This window comes from Grammomys surdaster, unplaced genomic scaffold (assembly GCF_004785775.1).
Source record: "Grammomys surdaster isolate TR1022 unplaced genomic scaffold, NIH_TR_1.0 97, whole genome shotgun sequence".
In the NCBI taxonomy this organism is placed as follows: domain Eukaryota; kingdom Metazoa; phylum Chordata; class Mammalia; order Rodentia; family Muridae; genus Grammomys; species Grammomys surdaster.
The window spans coordinates 3412805-3430535 of NW_021604576.1; positions in this window are offsets into that span (position 1 = coordinate 3412805).

The window sequence follows — 17731 nt, forward strand, 5'->3', positions numbered from 1 at the left end:
TCTCTCTCTCTCTGCCTTTCTCTGTCTTTACTATCCTCTCAACTCCCTTCCCCATGCCCGAATAAACTCTATTCAATACTCTACTGTCATTGTGTGGCTGGTCCCTCAGGGGGAAGGGATGTCGTAGCATGGACCTGCAGAGGCACCCCCTTCTCCACACCTGACTGCACATTCACCAAACACATTCCTTCTCTCTCTTTACTTTTAGAAAACACAACATTACCCAACACTTACTTGAATGGTTTATTATAAAAGAGTATTTTGTTAATGTTCCCAGGTGAAAATAAAACTACTACAACAGAAAGAGAAACACTGAAGCAAATAAAACAGTTTTCTTGTCCAGCTACGGATTCCATAGACAACTTTAATGGACACCTTGTTGCCCACCTTTATAAACCTTCCTTTAGCTCCCTTCAGCATGGCTACTGTTCGGCTCTAAGGCTTGAGTCCTTCTATTACAAGTAAGAATAGATTTGTTTAATTTCAATGTGAATCCAGTCTATGTCTGCTGAGTCCAGAATGACCTTGGTAGGGACAGAATGACATGGTTCCATGGAACAGGGCCAGCAGGCATGGGCTCTATGAGTGTTGACAGCTGCTGTGGGTGTAAGGCTTGTTTGTATAAAAATGTGCATGTTTTCCGTGTTTCTCCAAGGAACGTCCTCCCTGTTGACGTTAATGACTCTGTGGCAATCAGAAACAGCATGAGTGTAGGAGGCAAAGCTGTGGCTATGTCTCTGAAAATGGCAAATGCTGGGACCTTTGGGTCAGTTCTTAAGGCTGTGAAAAAGAAGTCTAAAGACATGAGTTCGAAAATATGTAATTTCTCAACTATGCAAAAATATAAGAACGTAATATGAGTTGTTTAAGGGGCTTCACATATCTAAAGGAACAGAGGCAGCTACACTATAAGCCAGCTTGTCAGAAAGTTACAAAAACAGGCACAAATGCAAGCAGATTCTTGAGTTCAAAGTCAGCCTAGGACAGAGTGAATTCATGTCCAGATGTGGTTGGAATGCTAATTCCAGGGTGGGAGGTCTCACCCAGTTAGTTTATCCTCTGTGCTTAACAGAGGCAGACAGATCTCTGAATTCTTTTGGTATGTTAAAAACAAATGTGCTTGCTGTCTTTTAAGAATCAAGGAGCTGGGGGCACAGGATGCTGAGTCATAGGATAATCAAAAGGGAATCAGAAATAAATAACTAAATTTATATGTGTTAAGCCCTAGGTAAAATATTAAGGCTTACATGGAATGTTAAAGCCCAGGTAAAAATGTTAAGGCCTAGGTTAACGGTTACTTGATTAGCCTGCCATTATAAGGAAACTTTCTTATAAGTTTCTGCTGTTACAAGGAAACTTTCTAATGTCAAAATTGATTATATATTCTGTTATGTTCTGTGCCCTTGGAAACCAGTCATGATAAAAGTCAATAGAGCTGTTTTTATAGTTACCTACAATAAGCTTGGACCTGAACCAACCACCCAACAGCACTTCCTGCACCTGTGTATATGCTTTTATGGTACAAGATGGCCCTGCGATAGACCCCAACATAAGAGAGACATCTGCCCCAATATAAGAAACTATTTGGAATACGACCTCTATTTTAAGTAATGGCTGAGTAAATTTTAAGTTCTCAAGACCTGCCTGGGAATTGGCATCCTACTTGGCAGAAAGAGACATGTATGTGGGTGACTGACATCCTGGTTGGCAAGCTAAGACATGACCATTAGACAAGTTCAATTCTGGTAGACAAGATAGGACATGAATATTAGACAAGGCAAGTCCCCTGCCACAGTTGAATATCCCAACCATCGGGAGCAAGATAAGTGTACAACAAATTTCCTTAGGACATGATCCTAAGGAAATTCCCCTATCCCTAATTGGTGGATTAACTTACACAGGTGTTTATGAATTTTCGGGAATCATAGAATGTGTAGAATCTTAACTCAGTGTCACAGTTCAGTTCCTGAATCTAGACCATGGCCCTGGTCAACCAGTCCTGGGGTATATGCTCAGTAATTATCCCTATCTGACTGAGATTGGTGTTTTGTGAGGCAATTCCTGGACCCTAACAATATATCACTAAAAACTGGACTTTTGGTCTGCATGAGATAAACTAGATAAACTAGAAAGCAACAGCAGTTCTTTTATTGAGAGCTGAGCTATCTGGAGCTCTAAGGAGAGCGAAACTAGCTCTTCAAGAAATTTTTCTAACAGGATTTCTGACTTTGGTCAGAAAATCATGGAGAGCAAAGCACAGCTCTTTTAGAATTTTCCATAACTTTTTAAGAATTTTTTCCAACAGGGTTCTGACCTTGATCAGAAATCCAAAAATTCCTTAGAGAGCTGACCTAGCTCTTTTAGAATGTTTCTAGCAACGTTCCTGAGAAGGCTGCCTAGAAAGCCAGTACTGCTCTTTATAATTTTTTTTTTTTTGGCTTTCTGATTTTGATCAGAAAACCCAAGAATTGGTTTAGAATTTTTCTAACAGGATTTCTGACTTGGTCAGAAGATCCAAGAATTTTTTTTTTTTTTTTTATAGCAGCTTTTCTAACTTTGGTCAGAAAACCCATGAGCTAAAAGCTAGAGCTCTCTCAATCAGAGAGTTTTAAAAATAACAACAACAAAAGCTGTCTAAAGCAATGCAGAACACAGAGTGAGAACAGTCTAAAGGGCCATTTCAGTAAAACACAGGCCGCCAGCTCGGACCCATGATTTGACTTTGAGTTGTTTGTTTCCAGTGCTACCAAACACCCTGCTTTCAGGAACTCCTCTCTAAACCCAGGCTGGTCTTTGGCGTTAAGTCTTTGATCTTTCCCAGTAGATTTGAATGATTGTATGTATGATTTTTAGGACTTACCAATTGACATTGGACAATCACTAATTTACTAAACAATGTACTCCCTAAAAACAATCTATAAATATCCACAGGTAAGTGTTGTCTTCATCTCTCCACATGGATACTTCTCTTTGCAACAGAGACTACTACAGAAAACCACAGCCAGTAAAAATGTAGAGTTGTGGATCCCAGTCCCAAGGGGTATATCCACAAAACACATCTGCTCCTAAGTCTTAGGGAAGGTTGCAGAAGAAGGGATGGAAAGACTGTTAGAGCCGGAGGATTTGGGAGTTTGCTGTAAGACTGTGTCACGTGATAATGTCTGGCCAGTTACTTTTGAGAGCTTCCCTACAATTACATATAAATCTAGGTTGCTATACACAGCAACAGCTTGTTTCTTATGAGAAAGGATTATGTGAATGGAATATATCTAAGGGGGCTGACCATGTAGCCCAGTAGTGTGCATTTCTAGCTTTGATGAAGCCTGGGCCTAATCCCAGCACTGAGTAAGTTAGATTGCTGATAAATGTTTATAATCCCAGAACTAAGGAGGTGAAGGCAGATAAACCAGGAGTTCAAGGCCATCCTTAGCTACATAGTGAGTTTTTGAGGCCAGTCTGAAATATATGAGAGTCACTCAAAAGCAAAAGTGTCAAAATATCTCCACTTGATTACCATGATGTAAACAGGGCAGTGCTTCTGTGCTGAGAGGTTGATGGAGATGGCCTGGGAAGTGGCAAATTCTCCAGCATAGAACATGAGCAATAGCAAGGGTGAGTCTAAACAGCTGACTACACTTGCTTGTGTCACCCCCTGCCCCCGTGCAGAGTAGGTCTTCTCCAGAGGAACTGAACAAATATGTAGAAAAAGTTAGGAAAACTGTTAGAAAAGCTATTTCAAAACCATTTTACTTACTCGACAGAGTGATTTTCCCCTACTTATAGGGAAGTCACTTGTTTGTCTAAGAACTGAAAGTGGTGGTCAAAAAGCTAATGCCCTGACAATCTCCATTGCCTTTACCGCAACAGGTGCATGAAACCAAGGGTGCACACCCATTTCTTTCTGGTAGTAGGATGATTTAACATGTTTCCTGTACTCTGATTCTTTCCTTTCTTTTTTTCCTCCTAAAACAAAGGTTTTAGATGATGAGTTGTGGACGTAGCAGCAAATTGCCTAGAGGACGACCAGGTGGACAGTGGCAGATAGTATCTAGACTTTAGGATTTCAAGAAGTATCTGTGCCAAGACAGGCACAGAATAAGAAAGTGTAAGAGATAACAAGACAAGTGCTGACATCCTAAATCTTGGAAATGTGGCTATGCTGGCTAGTTTCTTGTCACCTTAATATGAGCTAGAGTCATCTGAAAGGAGAGCAGCTCAATAGAGAAAGTGTCACTATGAGATCCAGCTCTGAGGCATTTTCTTATTGAGTGATTAATGGGGAGGCAGGGCCCAGCCCATTGTGGGTGGTGCCATTCCTGGGCTGGTAGTCCTGGGTTCTAGAAGAAAGCAGGATGAACAAGCCAGGGGTAGCTAGCTGGTAAGCAGCACAGTCCATGGCCTCTCCATCAGTTCCTGCCCCCAGGTTTCTGCCCTATTTGAATTTTTGTCATGCCTCCCTCTAATTTTAAGCAGCAATGTGCAAGTGTTAACAAAATAAACCCTTTCTCCTCAACTTGCTTTTTTGGTCACGGTCTTTTGTTGAAGCAATAGAAGCCCTAACTAAGTGGCTCACCACTTGATCAGAGAAGCAAACCTGGGCTCAGGCATGACTGATTGCTCTTGCTCCTCTCTCCCACAGCACAGACACATGCATTCTCTGTAAAGCCTGAGGGCTGGAGCTGAATGTAGGGCAGATTTTTTTTTTTTATCGTATTAATCCATTGTTTTCTCACTGCTAACCCTCTGAATAAAGCACAGCTCAAAGATTCAATTTCTGTCTCATCTCAATGGTGTTTTGAGGTGTGAAGCATTACGTGCGCTCTGGTGTTCTGCTGACCTGCTGACTATGATGGGATAGCCTCAGGACTCACTAGGAACTTCCTGAGTTACTGAGGAGCCAAGGAGTTCAGGGGTCACAGTTGCTGCCTAGACTTGCAGGGGCCTGGAGTTCTGGGCTGGAAAGCTTGCTCCCCAGCAACCGTCATGTGATTTTGCTTGGAGATTTTCCCTGTCCTGGTTCCCTCCTGGCACCCTCTATCACTCTCATCTAACAAATTGAATTTCTGGGCTCTCTGGCTCGGTTTCTGGATTAAGGCTTGTTTGACCTCTGTTCTAAAGTGCTTTCTGTGTAGCTCTTATTCCTGGCTATAGCCTGTATGACCTCTGCTTTAAAGATGCCATTCTATTCTGATTTCTCTGTCCCTTATTCCTGGTGACAGTCCCTTGGGATATGTTCTGACAAATTGGTATGACTATATTTATACCTCTATAAGGAAAAACAATCTGTTTGATATCTCTTACCCCTGTACCTTTTGTGTCTGAAATGATGATTAAGTGGTTAACACATAAAGATTTTTCGCTCTTTGTAAGATCTTTGTAAAGATCATTCTCTTCTTTCTTTTCTTATATAAGATAATTAACTGCCTAAGGTCACTGATAGTTCTGTTATCTTGGCCAGCCCTGGCTGGATTGTAGCATTCTGTAACTTTCAGACTGCTGTGAGACAAGGAAACACTATGTAGAAGAGCCTTTACAACCATCACAAATTGGGCTCTTGGGAGGAAGAGGCAGGAGCACAGATCACTGTGAGTTTGAGGTCAGCCTGGTTTATATGGTGAGTTCTAGGACACCCAGGGCTACATAAAAAAGAAAAACAAAATGAAACAACAAACAAACAAACAAACAAACAATACAGAATATGGTACAGGTGGGCAGAAAACACCAGATATCAGCCAGCCTTGTGGCCCACCCAAAGCAGTACCCACCACAACGTGCAAGCATGCTCCATGACAGAGATGGGAGAGAAAGAGAAACAGAACAGTATGAGTATTAAGAGAGTCAGAAGGTAAAGAGGGTGAAGAGGAATAGCCCGTTGTGAGTAGCCTGCCCTGCCATCTGAGGGCATGGTGAATTCCTGGCCTGTTCTCCCACTGAAGGCCAAGTCTGGGTCTGTGGCTATGCAGGAGTAGTGGTATGTGTTGACATTGTGGTTCATATTACCACTAAAGACCTTGCAGATGTTCCTGATCTCTGCTGCCATCTGGGACCATGTTAATATCTAAGGGCTGTGAAGAGATGCCCCGCCCCTCCCTGGCTGTAGCACTCTGAAGAGCTGGCCCCACACATCACCAGCTGAAGCACTGGGGAAAATGGGCCCTGCACCTAGCCTAGGCAGCAGAGTAGAGCGTGAGAACAAGAGAGCTGGCCTCACCACTTGTCTGCTGTGTGGTGGTATGGTTGAGGGACAGATGCCCTCTCCCCACCTCGGTCCTTGGCTGCAGGCAATAGAGCTGGCCCAGAGGTCATAAGAGTGAGAGACTTGGGTCTGCCCTTCACAGGCTGCAACACTCAGGAGAGCAGGCTCACATCTCACCTGGGAAGTACATTAGAGCTGGCTCTGGTAGCATGGTCACAAGTGAGCTAGTCCCCAAGGGCATGAGAGTAAGAGAGCTGGCCCTGACTCTTGCTATGGCATTTGATGAACTAGCTAGAGCAGTGCTGAAGAGCCCGCCCTGGTGGTATGGGTGCAGGAGAGCTGTTGAGGCTGACCAACTCAGCTACAGCCCAGGCCCAGATCCAGGGCTTTGAGTTGTCCTGCCCCAATATCTTACCTCATCTATGAACTGCTGGAGCATTGGAAGGGGCCGGTCCTGCAGGTCTAAAACTGCAGGACCTCCATAATAGATGGCAACAACAGGATATCCAAGAGATGTCCCATTGATGATCCAGTGTTGATACTGTAGCAGAAGCCAGAGACCTGGAACCAGATGTTCACTGCAATGAATATTTGCAAGTAAAGAAGTGTGGACAAAAGGGTATACTGTGGGGCACACTGTGGCACACACACACAGCTTTCATAATGAGATTTTATTTGTTTTGTTCATTTTATTTTATTTTTGGTTTTTATTTTCTTTGGGGGTGGGCTGCAAGGACAGAGAACAGATACAAAGGGACTGTCAGATGATGGGGATTGGGGGTGCATGATATAAAATTCATAAAGAAATAATAAAAAATTAAAAAAGCTCCAAGCAGCACTAAAGCCTGGCTGGGATGGCAATAGAGAAGAACCTTATAACAGGATGTGAACAGGTTGTCTTAATTCTTGGCATGGTGTCATAAATATGATTTGGATTCAACTGTTTTTCAATAAGTTGATAAACTTGTTTATTACTGTGTCTGATTACACTAAGGAGGGAATAAAAAGAAAATGAAATCACTGTGTAGGAAAGATAAATATGACGAGACAATATAAGAATATAACCGGATTTAAATAATAAAGAGTTTTGTTTGGTAAAATAAGATTTCATTCCAAGATAAACATGACTAGGTTTTTCCAAAACAGAAAAGGAAAAATGAGAGAAGAATCAGAACCCTTAAGTCTACTGTAGAAGATCCAAATAACTCACCAAGGGTTTATGAAGGATAAAACATGAAAGTGTTATATGTATGGTAAGTAACTAAAGATTATCAGAACTATAAGGGTCAAAGTTCAACATGCTGATGTTAAAATATAGTCCTCTGTTTAAAGTCCATGAAAGTCTCTTAAGATGCTGTGTGAATTTTCTGAATTTCTACAATATCTTATACCAAAAATATTAATTTTAATGAAAATATGAAGAAACCTACAGTGTGTTGGCTACATAGAAAATCTTTGCAGGAGGGAGTGTCATACAGGAGCAGGAAGGAGCTGTGGAAGACATGATGCCTGTTCTCAAGTTCAGTATCACCTTTCTTGAGAAGAAAATAGTTTTCAAGCTTCTGCCAAAGAAAAGAATTAGAATAAAAATATGATTTCTACAGCAGAAAATCCCAGTCGCTGACAGAATTAGTGTCATTCAGTAAGAGATGAGGGTGCCTTAAAGTGTGGTGGGACACCCTGTAGATCATGAGAAGTTCACTTGACACTGTAAATATTATTGCCACCGTGGGTGAACATTCCTGTCCCACAAGTGTCCAGGAAAACAGAGGGACTGGAGAGGACAGAAGCATATTTGTGTAGGTAAGAGGTGGACAACCTGTTCCAAGTGACTGTCAGAGTCAAGAACCTGTTATTTTATCTATGTCCACATTTCCATCAGGATGTGCAAATTGGCAACAGTGTTTCCTGGCTCTCCCCACAGGAAGTAGGTGCAACACCTGGAGATGGCTCTTACTTTCTGATGTTTTGTTTCTTCTGTAAGCACTAGGCTGCAAGGTTGTATACGTCTTAATTTTCATTTACAGACTCATTCAGCTCAGTTCTTATAATGAGACCTAGAATATCCCTGTACTTTTCAAAATCCCTTTTCTCCACGAATTTACAAAGGTTTGTTAAAAAATGTCTCATCTAATCATTTTAAAAGCACAGCTCCAGTTTAAAGCTCTTGTGAGTAGAAATGTGGTGATGGATAGACATCTCCCTCGTTTTTTTTTGTTGTTTGTTTTTTAGCACATATTTCTCCAGCGGCATGTTTATGAATGGTTCGCATATAATATGAACACAGACGTAAGGTGGAGGCTCGCCCCAGGCCAGCTCTTGTCTCTGTTGTCACTGCCCTGTCTGCTCTGCATGATGCTCTGATCTTTGCCCATTCCTCTGTTCACATTGTGACCACCGCTGCAAAGAGTGCCAACCTCTTTGAACTTGCATTCAAAGACATGTTTGTGTCATTTTGACACTGGCGCCACAGAGATCAAGGCATTTATACTTGCCCTAAATACAACAAAAAGCAACTGAACTCATAAATTCAGTCACTTTCATTTACTGAGGAAAATAACAATTTTTTTTTTTTTTTTAGAAGCCTCTTAACACACATTGCAATGGGATACAAACTGCAGTTTTGATCACCATTGGGTTACATGCTTTTAGAATACAAATTAAACATTGAGCTCCCTCTAGTGGCAATGATACGAATACATTTAAAAGCAATATGGCTTGTACATATTTTGCTTTCAATTATTTTTAATTTTATTTAATTTTGTTTTACACAGTAGAAGGTTTTGATGGAGACAGAAATCTTGAGTTCTAGGACAACATATTAAGACCTCATATATTTTTTTCCTCCTGTTTTAAATTTCTAGTTTAATAGCCTCTGATTGTAAAGGGGTATTTTTATTGATATTTACTGATTTGAACTTCTAACATGTATTGAGTTCTTCTGTACCCTAATAAGATCTATACTGTAGAGCGTTTCATGTGCATTAAGAATGTATATTCTGCTGTTGATGAGTAGAACAGTCTGTATATGCCTGCTAGGTCCATTTCTTTTTAAAATATAGCTTCAATCTGATGTTTCCTTCTTCTTTTTTTTTTTAATTGGATATTTTATTTACATTTCAGATGTAAATCTGAAATTCCCTTATCCCATTCCCCCCTCCCACCCAGGAGCCCCCTATCCCATACCCCCTCCTCCTGCTTCTATGAGGATGTCCCCCCTCTGCCCCCCCCACTCCCACCACCCCATCCTCGAATTCCCCCACACACAGCTTCCAGCCTTCATGGGACCAAGGATTTCCTCTCCCACCTATACCTGACAGGACCATCCTCCCTTGCATATATAGCTGGAGCCATGGGTCCCTCCCTAAGTGCTCCCAGGCTGGTGGTTTAGATCCTGGGGGATCTGGTTGGTTGGAATTGTTGCTCTCCTCATGGGGTTGCAAATCCTTTCAGCTCCTTCAGTCTTCACTCTAACTCCTCCATTGGGAACCCCATGATCAGTTCAATGATTAGCTGTGAGCATCTGCCTCTGAATATGTCAGACTCTTGCAGACCTCTGAGGAGACAGCTATGTCAGGCTCCCTGATGTTTCCTTCTATTTTTTTCTACCGGGATGATCTACCCAGTGTCCCCTATTATTAGTATAATATAATAGCTACCTCTTTTCTGATATTTATATTTAATATTAATTAATTAATTTTAATATTTATATTACATAGTTGTACTGATGTTAAGCACATATACATTTATAACATTATACTTCCAGTTACACTCCTTTATCATTATGTAATGACTTTCTTTTATCTCATTTTATAGTTTTATAGTTTTGATTTCCATATATTTTTACATGTTGTGTATACTGGTACCTTCATTTTTTTCTTTTCCCTATGCTCCTTTTTCCCTGTCTCTCATATATATATATATTTGTTTTTTTTCGAGACAGAGTTTCTCTGTGTAGCCCTGGCTGTCCTGGAACTCACTCTGTAGACGAGGCTGGCCTCGAACTCAGAAATCCGCCTGCCTCTGCCTCCCAAGTGCTGGGATTAAAGGCGTGCACCACCACCACCTGGCTCCCTGTTATATTTTTTTTTAAAAAAAGACAAAATAAATTTTTAAAAAGGATTTATTTATTTGATTTATATAGTGAGTTCACTGTTGCTCTCTTCAGACACACCAGAAGAGAGCATTGGATCCCATTGCCGATGGTTGTAATCCACAGTGTGATTGCTGGGAATTGAACTCAGGACCTCTGGAAGAGCAATCAGTGCTCTTAACTGCTGAGCCATCTCTCCAGCACCCCCTTCCTGCATCATATCCTTTAAGGCCCAGTTTAAATATCTCATTAATGTATTAGCTACTTTTTGTTTTACTGAGACAAAATACATAACAGAAGCAACTTGAGAGAAGAAGGATTTGTTCTGGCTCATAGTTTCAGGGGATCTCAGTGTAAGAATATAATTTCAAGTCTCAGCTTGAATTTAAAAGATCCTTAAGTCTGAGTTTCCATTTACACTCAAATATTAGTTTGCCCCCAAGGCACATCCCAGGAAGAGCACTTTCCAAAGATTCAAACAAACATTCCAGGAAGAGGGACCCAAGATAAGAGTTTATCAGGCAGATGAGTCCTTAACACAAGTACACCTGGGTAAACAGAAGCCACTTAAGCTAACCCACTTTTTGTTGTAAAAGATAAGATGCAAATTTGAGTTACTTAGAAACCGAGCCTGGGAACGGCTGTTTGAAATCGTTTATGGTTATTGTTAAAAAGTAATTAACTGTCCTTGTGAATTCTGTGAGAATTATATATAAACTGCCCTTAACTTTAATCTGGGATTCTTTTTGCTTGCATGCAAGAGAACCCCAGCCCACTGGTTTTTATTAATTTATCCATAAACCTCATGTTATTGCAGCAAATCCCATCCATGAGTGTTTCTGGGGGAGCTCATCCCTTGGTTTTGGATCTTTAGGTCCAACATCAGCAGATCATAGCAGGGAAGGCTTGGTGGAGCATGTTGTAAGAGTTTTCTTCTATGGAATAAACTAAGAAGCAGAAATGGCAGCCTGTATCAGAAATGGGTATAACCTTCAAAGCCCTGTCCTCAGTCACCCATTTTCACCAGCTAGGATCCACCTACCAGGTTCACAGTCTTTGAAATAATTACAGATGCTGGGAGCATGTAGAAGATATTTATGATTCAACCTATACCATTCTGCCACAGGCACCCGTGAGCTCAGTGTCAGCTCACGCAAAGTACATTCGGTGAAACTTCAAGAGTCCCTGTAGTCTTAACATGATTCAAAAGTCTACACGTCTCTACTTAGACTCAAGAGGTCTTTTAGCTGTGATTCTCTGTTAAGCAAAAACAAACCAAAACCAAAACCAAAACTGAAACCAAAAAAATGAATAGCTTTCTTTCTCAGTATGTAGAACAAGTGGTCATTGTGTTCTCAGAGAACCCTCATTCTCATTTGAAACCTCGAGTACAGTCTCCACTCTTCATATTGCCACCAGCATTCTGGTCTTCCAAACTCTCACTGGGATTACCTATTAAGCCCTGCTGAGGGTCTGCTAGTGTTCCTCTAGCCCATACCTCCAAACTCTTCCATGGTTTTTGTTTTTTGTTTTTTTTCAAACCAGTTCCAGGGCTCAATGCTCACAGCTTTATAGCAGCAAGAACCCTTACTCCTGGAAACAATTTTGTGTATTAGTTACTGTTGTGTTTTTATAAAATGGAAGGAGTACCTCAGCGGGCCCTGCCAAGGTGTAGCCCTGAACAATCAAGCCATGCAACAGGTCCAGTATGAAAGGAAGTTTATTTGGCACCAGGAGGAGGGGTTAGAGACAGAGAAAGAAGGGGGACAGAGAAGGACAAAAAGAGAGGAAAGAGGAAGAGAGAAAGAAGGGAAGAGGCCAGCTGGGGTTGTGAGGAAAAGAGAAAGAGGGAGAGAGTAGATGAAGAGAGAGAGAGGAAGAGAGGGAGTGAAGAGAGCATAGGGAGAGAGACAGAGAGAAAGAGACAAAGATAGAGACACACAGAAAGAGAAGCCAAACAGCCCTGGGGATGTGAGGAAGAGAGAAAGAGGGAGAGAGGTGAGAGAGAGAGAGAGAGAGAGAGAGAGAGAGAGAGAGAGAGAGAGAGAGAGAGAGAAGAGGACATAGGGAGACAGAGACCGAGAGAAAGAGACAAAGATAGAGACACACAGAAAGAGAAGCCAAACAGCCCTTCTTATAGCGAGCTAGGTTCCTACCTGGCTGTTGCTAGGTAACTGTTAGGCAGAGCCTAGATGAAATGCTAACCTTCCTCCATTTGGGTTTAATTTAAAGATGAAAAACTAGAAAGAAGGGATGGTGGGGGCAGAAATGGGGTGATCATGTTCTTTAACTACTTCCTGCTGACTTTGGGGTGATCATTGTGTCTTTTGGGAACCTAAGAAAATTTGGATGGGGATGCTGGTCAAGTCCTGAGGGAGCTGGCTGTTTCTTGCTATCCAGGGTCTGTGGAACCATCTGTGGATAGGAAAGTACATGTCCAGTACAGAAACATCTGTGAAGATAGATCAGAGCGCCTATGGGCTACTTCTCTGGAGTTGTCCTGGATGCAGATTTTGAGTAAATGTTTGGACATTGCAAGATGCTGAAACACATACAAATTAAAGGCAGAAAATAAAGGTAAGTAGGTTTGGGAGAAAATCTTTTTCTTGGGTGTATATTTGAAGCCTTTAGGCTCATGGTCTTGGTGATTGGGGGGAGAGAAGTCCCAAAACCAGGGAACAGGGGGAGGAATCTTACCCTCTGAAATATACAACAGGTGGAAACTTAGGCTATTGATTGCCAGGGGGACTTCTCCAGATGGAGTCCACTTGATTCATGAGAGGTAGATCTGAATGGGTTTCCCGGAGCAGAAGGGAATCTTTTTAACTTTTCAAAAGAGATAAATTTGTTAACACCATGAATAGTCTTCAAGATGAACTCAGGGAAGACAAAAAAAAAAAAAACCCTTTCATTAAGCAAAAGGGGCAAGGGCCTTTTCCCTTTGTCTAGAAAAATGAATGTATATAAATTGAGTACAATTAAAGACATCTTTAAGTCTTAGCATGAGAAACACCTTAAGTCTATGGTTAAAAGGCAACCAAAGGAAACTTAAATTTGTAACTATGAAAATAGTTTGCTTTGGATTGCTTTATTAGAGTTAGGTTAATTTATAAGAACTTCATTGATTAATGTTAGAACTCCGAACTTTCAAAGTCCTAATATAACAGTAGCATAGTGAGGGGAAGAAATCTGGAGCATCTTGTACCTTAAATTATTTTCTTTTACCATTTAAAATTTTATGTCCTCCAACCTTTACATCTTGCAATTGCCAACCTAAAAACGTTTTCTTAGACCCCCAAATACTTTTTTATATTCTCATAACTTAAGCCTTTATATCCTCAGATCTTGCATAAAGTTTACATTTTTTCCTATGCAATTATTTACCATGAGACATAGGTGACTGATCTCTGTGGAACGGTTGTTTTAGATAAGGGAGTAGCAGAAAATCCTATCTGCAAAGGGTTACATCTGAAACTTGTGTATCTTTTATCATGAAGCCTGTGAGCAAGGTAAACCTGTTTGCTGTTTAAATAAGAGATCTGGTAGTCTTAACTAGCTAATGGACTAATGATCTAACACAGTAGTGGATTACCATGGTGTTAGGGGCTTGCTGCCTGTTCTTTAGCTGTCAAGCTGCAGTTAGCTTAGTCGTCAATGTAATCAGGAACATGAGAAGGATAAATTGCAATCTAGATGTCATATATTAATTAAAATGAGAGAGGTTAGTCTATAATTTACTACCTAAACAGTTCTCCCAGGTTCCTGTGGTCTCCCTCACAGCTCTGGCCCAGAAGATGAAAGGCTTTTTCTGTGGAAGAAGAACATGGGAGAGATGGCCTTTCCTTGTCTTAGGCAATATAAGACATTCAGTTCTCCGTCGTTCTCTGTCCAAGGTTTAGGGTGAGCTCCGGCAGTGGGCAAAGTAATGGGGCAGTGTTTCCCATTGGTTGGCACACCACAGTTCATATGAGTCCTTTATCACGGTGCTCATATCTTTTTGGAGACCTTGGGAGAGGGGCGGTCACTGTTAGTAATTGGGAGTTTCTGTCATAGTAAACTTAATTATTTAATGCCATATTCAGCAGGTCTCTGATAGGATTGAGAGCTAGTATCTATTAAGCATATCTGAGTTAGACAGTCTGTATCTGTTTTTAGTTATCTGCTCTAGCTATAACTAGCAAAAATAAAGCAGGAGGCTAAAACTGAAAATTGTAATTAACTGCATCAGTTCTAAGCATGACTTTAAATATATTTCTAAATACATTAGAAAATATAACCATTTATAAGGTTACTGAATATTAGCTTGCATTTAACTATAGTAGCTTTTATGAGATTAGAACTGTTATAGTGGATTTTAAGACTAAAGCCTGTTAGGTTTGAGCCCTAAAAATTATGATTTTGAGTTGAAACATTTTTTTTTGCATCATAACAAAAGTTTTTAATCTATAAGCATAGTCCGTAAAGAGATTGGGAACCTTTGATCCCCATATGGTATATTATTGTAGAAATCTATAGCTTATAAAAATACAAGGCTACATTAAAACCTTTTTAATGTTGTAAATCTTTAAACCAATATTGGAATAAACGATTTTTTTTTATTTAATTTATTTTTTTTTTTTTGAACATGAAATGCTTTTTTTTATAGCATGTTTTACAAGGGGGGGGGGTAAGAGGGTCCAGGTGGTGGAAAAGTACAAAATCTTCTTGGCCTGTGCCTTGAAACATGTCATGGTCTATATGGTACACTGCCTTGAATTATGATCTACCTGCAGTTCTTCAGAAGATATGGTACACTGCTTGAGTTATGGTCTCCCTGCTATTCTTAAGAAGACATGGTACTCTGCTTTGAGTCTATCTGCAGTTGCTAAGCAGGATCTTGCAGTTGCCAAGCTTCAGAGGACATTGTGCAGGTGGGGAAAGGTAGGGGGTAAGGGTAAGGGCGAGGGTCCTGGCTTCTGGCATCTCCCCCTTCTCTGTTTAGTTAGAGAAGGCGTCTTATGTTCAATCCCAACTATGTGAGTTTTGAATTTGGATGTCTAATTATGGGGGGTCTTAGACAAGTTCACAACCCCAAAACACCGATGTGAGACGAGTCACATCGATGGTCGAAGGCTTTAGGCTGTCGACGATGGGCAACGTCAAGGGACTCTGATGTGGGTGAAAGGAGGGTGAGAGCCCTGTCTTAGGCCATGTAGGCTGCACCCACTCCCAGCACCATGCACTCCTTTTCGGCTGCATTGGGTGGGCCCCTGGGAAGTGGACCTACAATAATCCGGTCATTGGGCTAACTCACAGCCATCCTAGTCTCTTGTAAATGTTCAAGTTACCAACCATTTGTCAGTTTGGGGTGTAATATTGTCATAAAGGAAGGCTCCCCAATGTTAGCGGTCATATCAAGGGTGGCCTTGGTTTAGGAAAAAGCCAATTTTTGTTGTGGTGATCAAGAGGCCAAGCTCTCTAGCGAGAGAAATGAGGGCAAAGCCAGGCATACCAGGAACCCTTCTGGAGGGCGTGGAAGTCTAGGGGTAGACCATAGGGGGAGGCAGGGGACCTGACAGCTGTGTCAGTCTCCTGCGGAGTCACTTCTGGATCCTCTGCAATTTTCAGCTGATGGCAATGAACTTCAACTGCCTTCTTGATGGCAGCATCAACCTGGTTCCGTGGACGACAGGTCACGGGCGATGATCTCTGTCTTGCTCAATCTTGATGTCGTGCGCACATCCTCTCAATGAGGGTCCGTCCGGATGGGTCCGTGCCTCGAGCCCCACGTCTGGGTGCCACTTGACCCGACCGGCGGGTCCTGGTTATTCGTGGGGGCGAGGAGGACTGCAACCTGCTATTCTTCAGAAGATATGGTACACTGCTTGAGTTATGGTCTCCCTGCTATTCTTCAGATGATATGGTACACTGCTTTGAGTCTATCTGCAGTTGCCAAGCAGGATCTTGCAGTTGCCCAGCTTCAGGGGACCTTGTGCAGGTGGGAAAAGGTAGGGGGTGAGGGTAAGGGCGAGGCTCCTGGCTTCTGGTCCATCTGGGTTAGAACTTCTAATAGCAGGCATCACGGGTGATTCAATTTTACCTGGAAAGAAAAAAGAAGGGGATTCTCAGGGAGATTTCTCTTCCCTGGATGTAAATTGTTATTCATCGTATTTATGATTGGGCCTGGCTTTGTGAGGGTATCTATTTTTTTCATTAATATTTGTGGTATCCGGTTAGCTGTGCTTTCTGTGGTATTGGGCAGGCATATCAGTCCTCGGCTCCATAAAGGAACTGGGACTGGGGCATTCCCTTTATGGGTATGAGGGTCCTTCCCCATATCTGTGGCAAAGTTTTGTTGGTCTTGGTGGTGCCCGAGGTCACCAACATGGTCAGCAAGAGATTTGCCATGAGCTTTCAGCTTTAGAGAGAGAAAAGTGAACAAGGCATGATGGAGAGTATTTCAGGGGGACTCCTTCCGAGGGGGTACCGTTCCCCCTCTTTTGTTTTTAAAGCCAATTTTTCAGAGTTCTTGTAAAATCAGGGCAGAAGCGCCAACAGTTGCTCCTTCCACACTCAGAGAGTCATGAAGGCCTTATTTAAGGATATATAAATCTATATTAATAATCTTTTGTCAAAGGACTTTTATAGCTCCACTGACAATTAATCAGACTATATGATATATCGATTAGAAATAGCTTTTTCTACTTTTTGTGAGATTACCTCTCTTTTGTCAATTAACTGTTGAGGAAGTTAGGGTTTACCTCTCTCTTGAGAATATTGAACAGAGATTTAAATTCTTTTGTGGAGAGCTTAAAATAGTATCTTAGCCAATTTGCATCTCCTAGAAACTTTTGAAATTAATTTAAAATAAATAGACTTCCTTTTTTTTAAATCCTTTATCTGTGTGGGGTTTTTATTGGGTATTATACGTATTTACCTTTCAATGTTGTCTCCTTTCTCATTCTCCCCCCAAATCCCTTATCCCCTACCCCTTCCTCCTAATTTTTGTGATGATGTGCTCCAAACATCCTCCCAGTCCCATCTCCCTGCTCTCGAATTCCAACACAGTAGGGGATCCAAACTTTTGGGGACCTTGGCCCTCCACTTTCACTGTAGTCTAACAAGGTCACCCTCAATTCCCTATACAGGTGCGTGAGTCCCTCCCTTTGTGCTCTCTGGTTGGTGGTTTAGACTTTGGGAGTTCTGGTTGAAACTTTTGATGCTCCTTCTAAAAAGGACCAACGCATTCATACTTTGGTCTTCCTTCTTCTATGTGAGTTTTATGAGGTCTATGTGAAGATTCTTAGAAATTGTGAGCTTTTGGGCTAATATCCACTTATCAGTGAGTGCATACCATGTATGTTCCTTTGAGATTGGGTCATCTCACTCAAGATGATATTTTCCAGCTCCATCCATTTGCCTAGGAATTTTGTGAACTGATTGTTTTTAATAGCTGAGTAGTA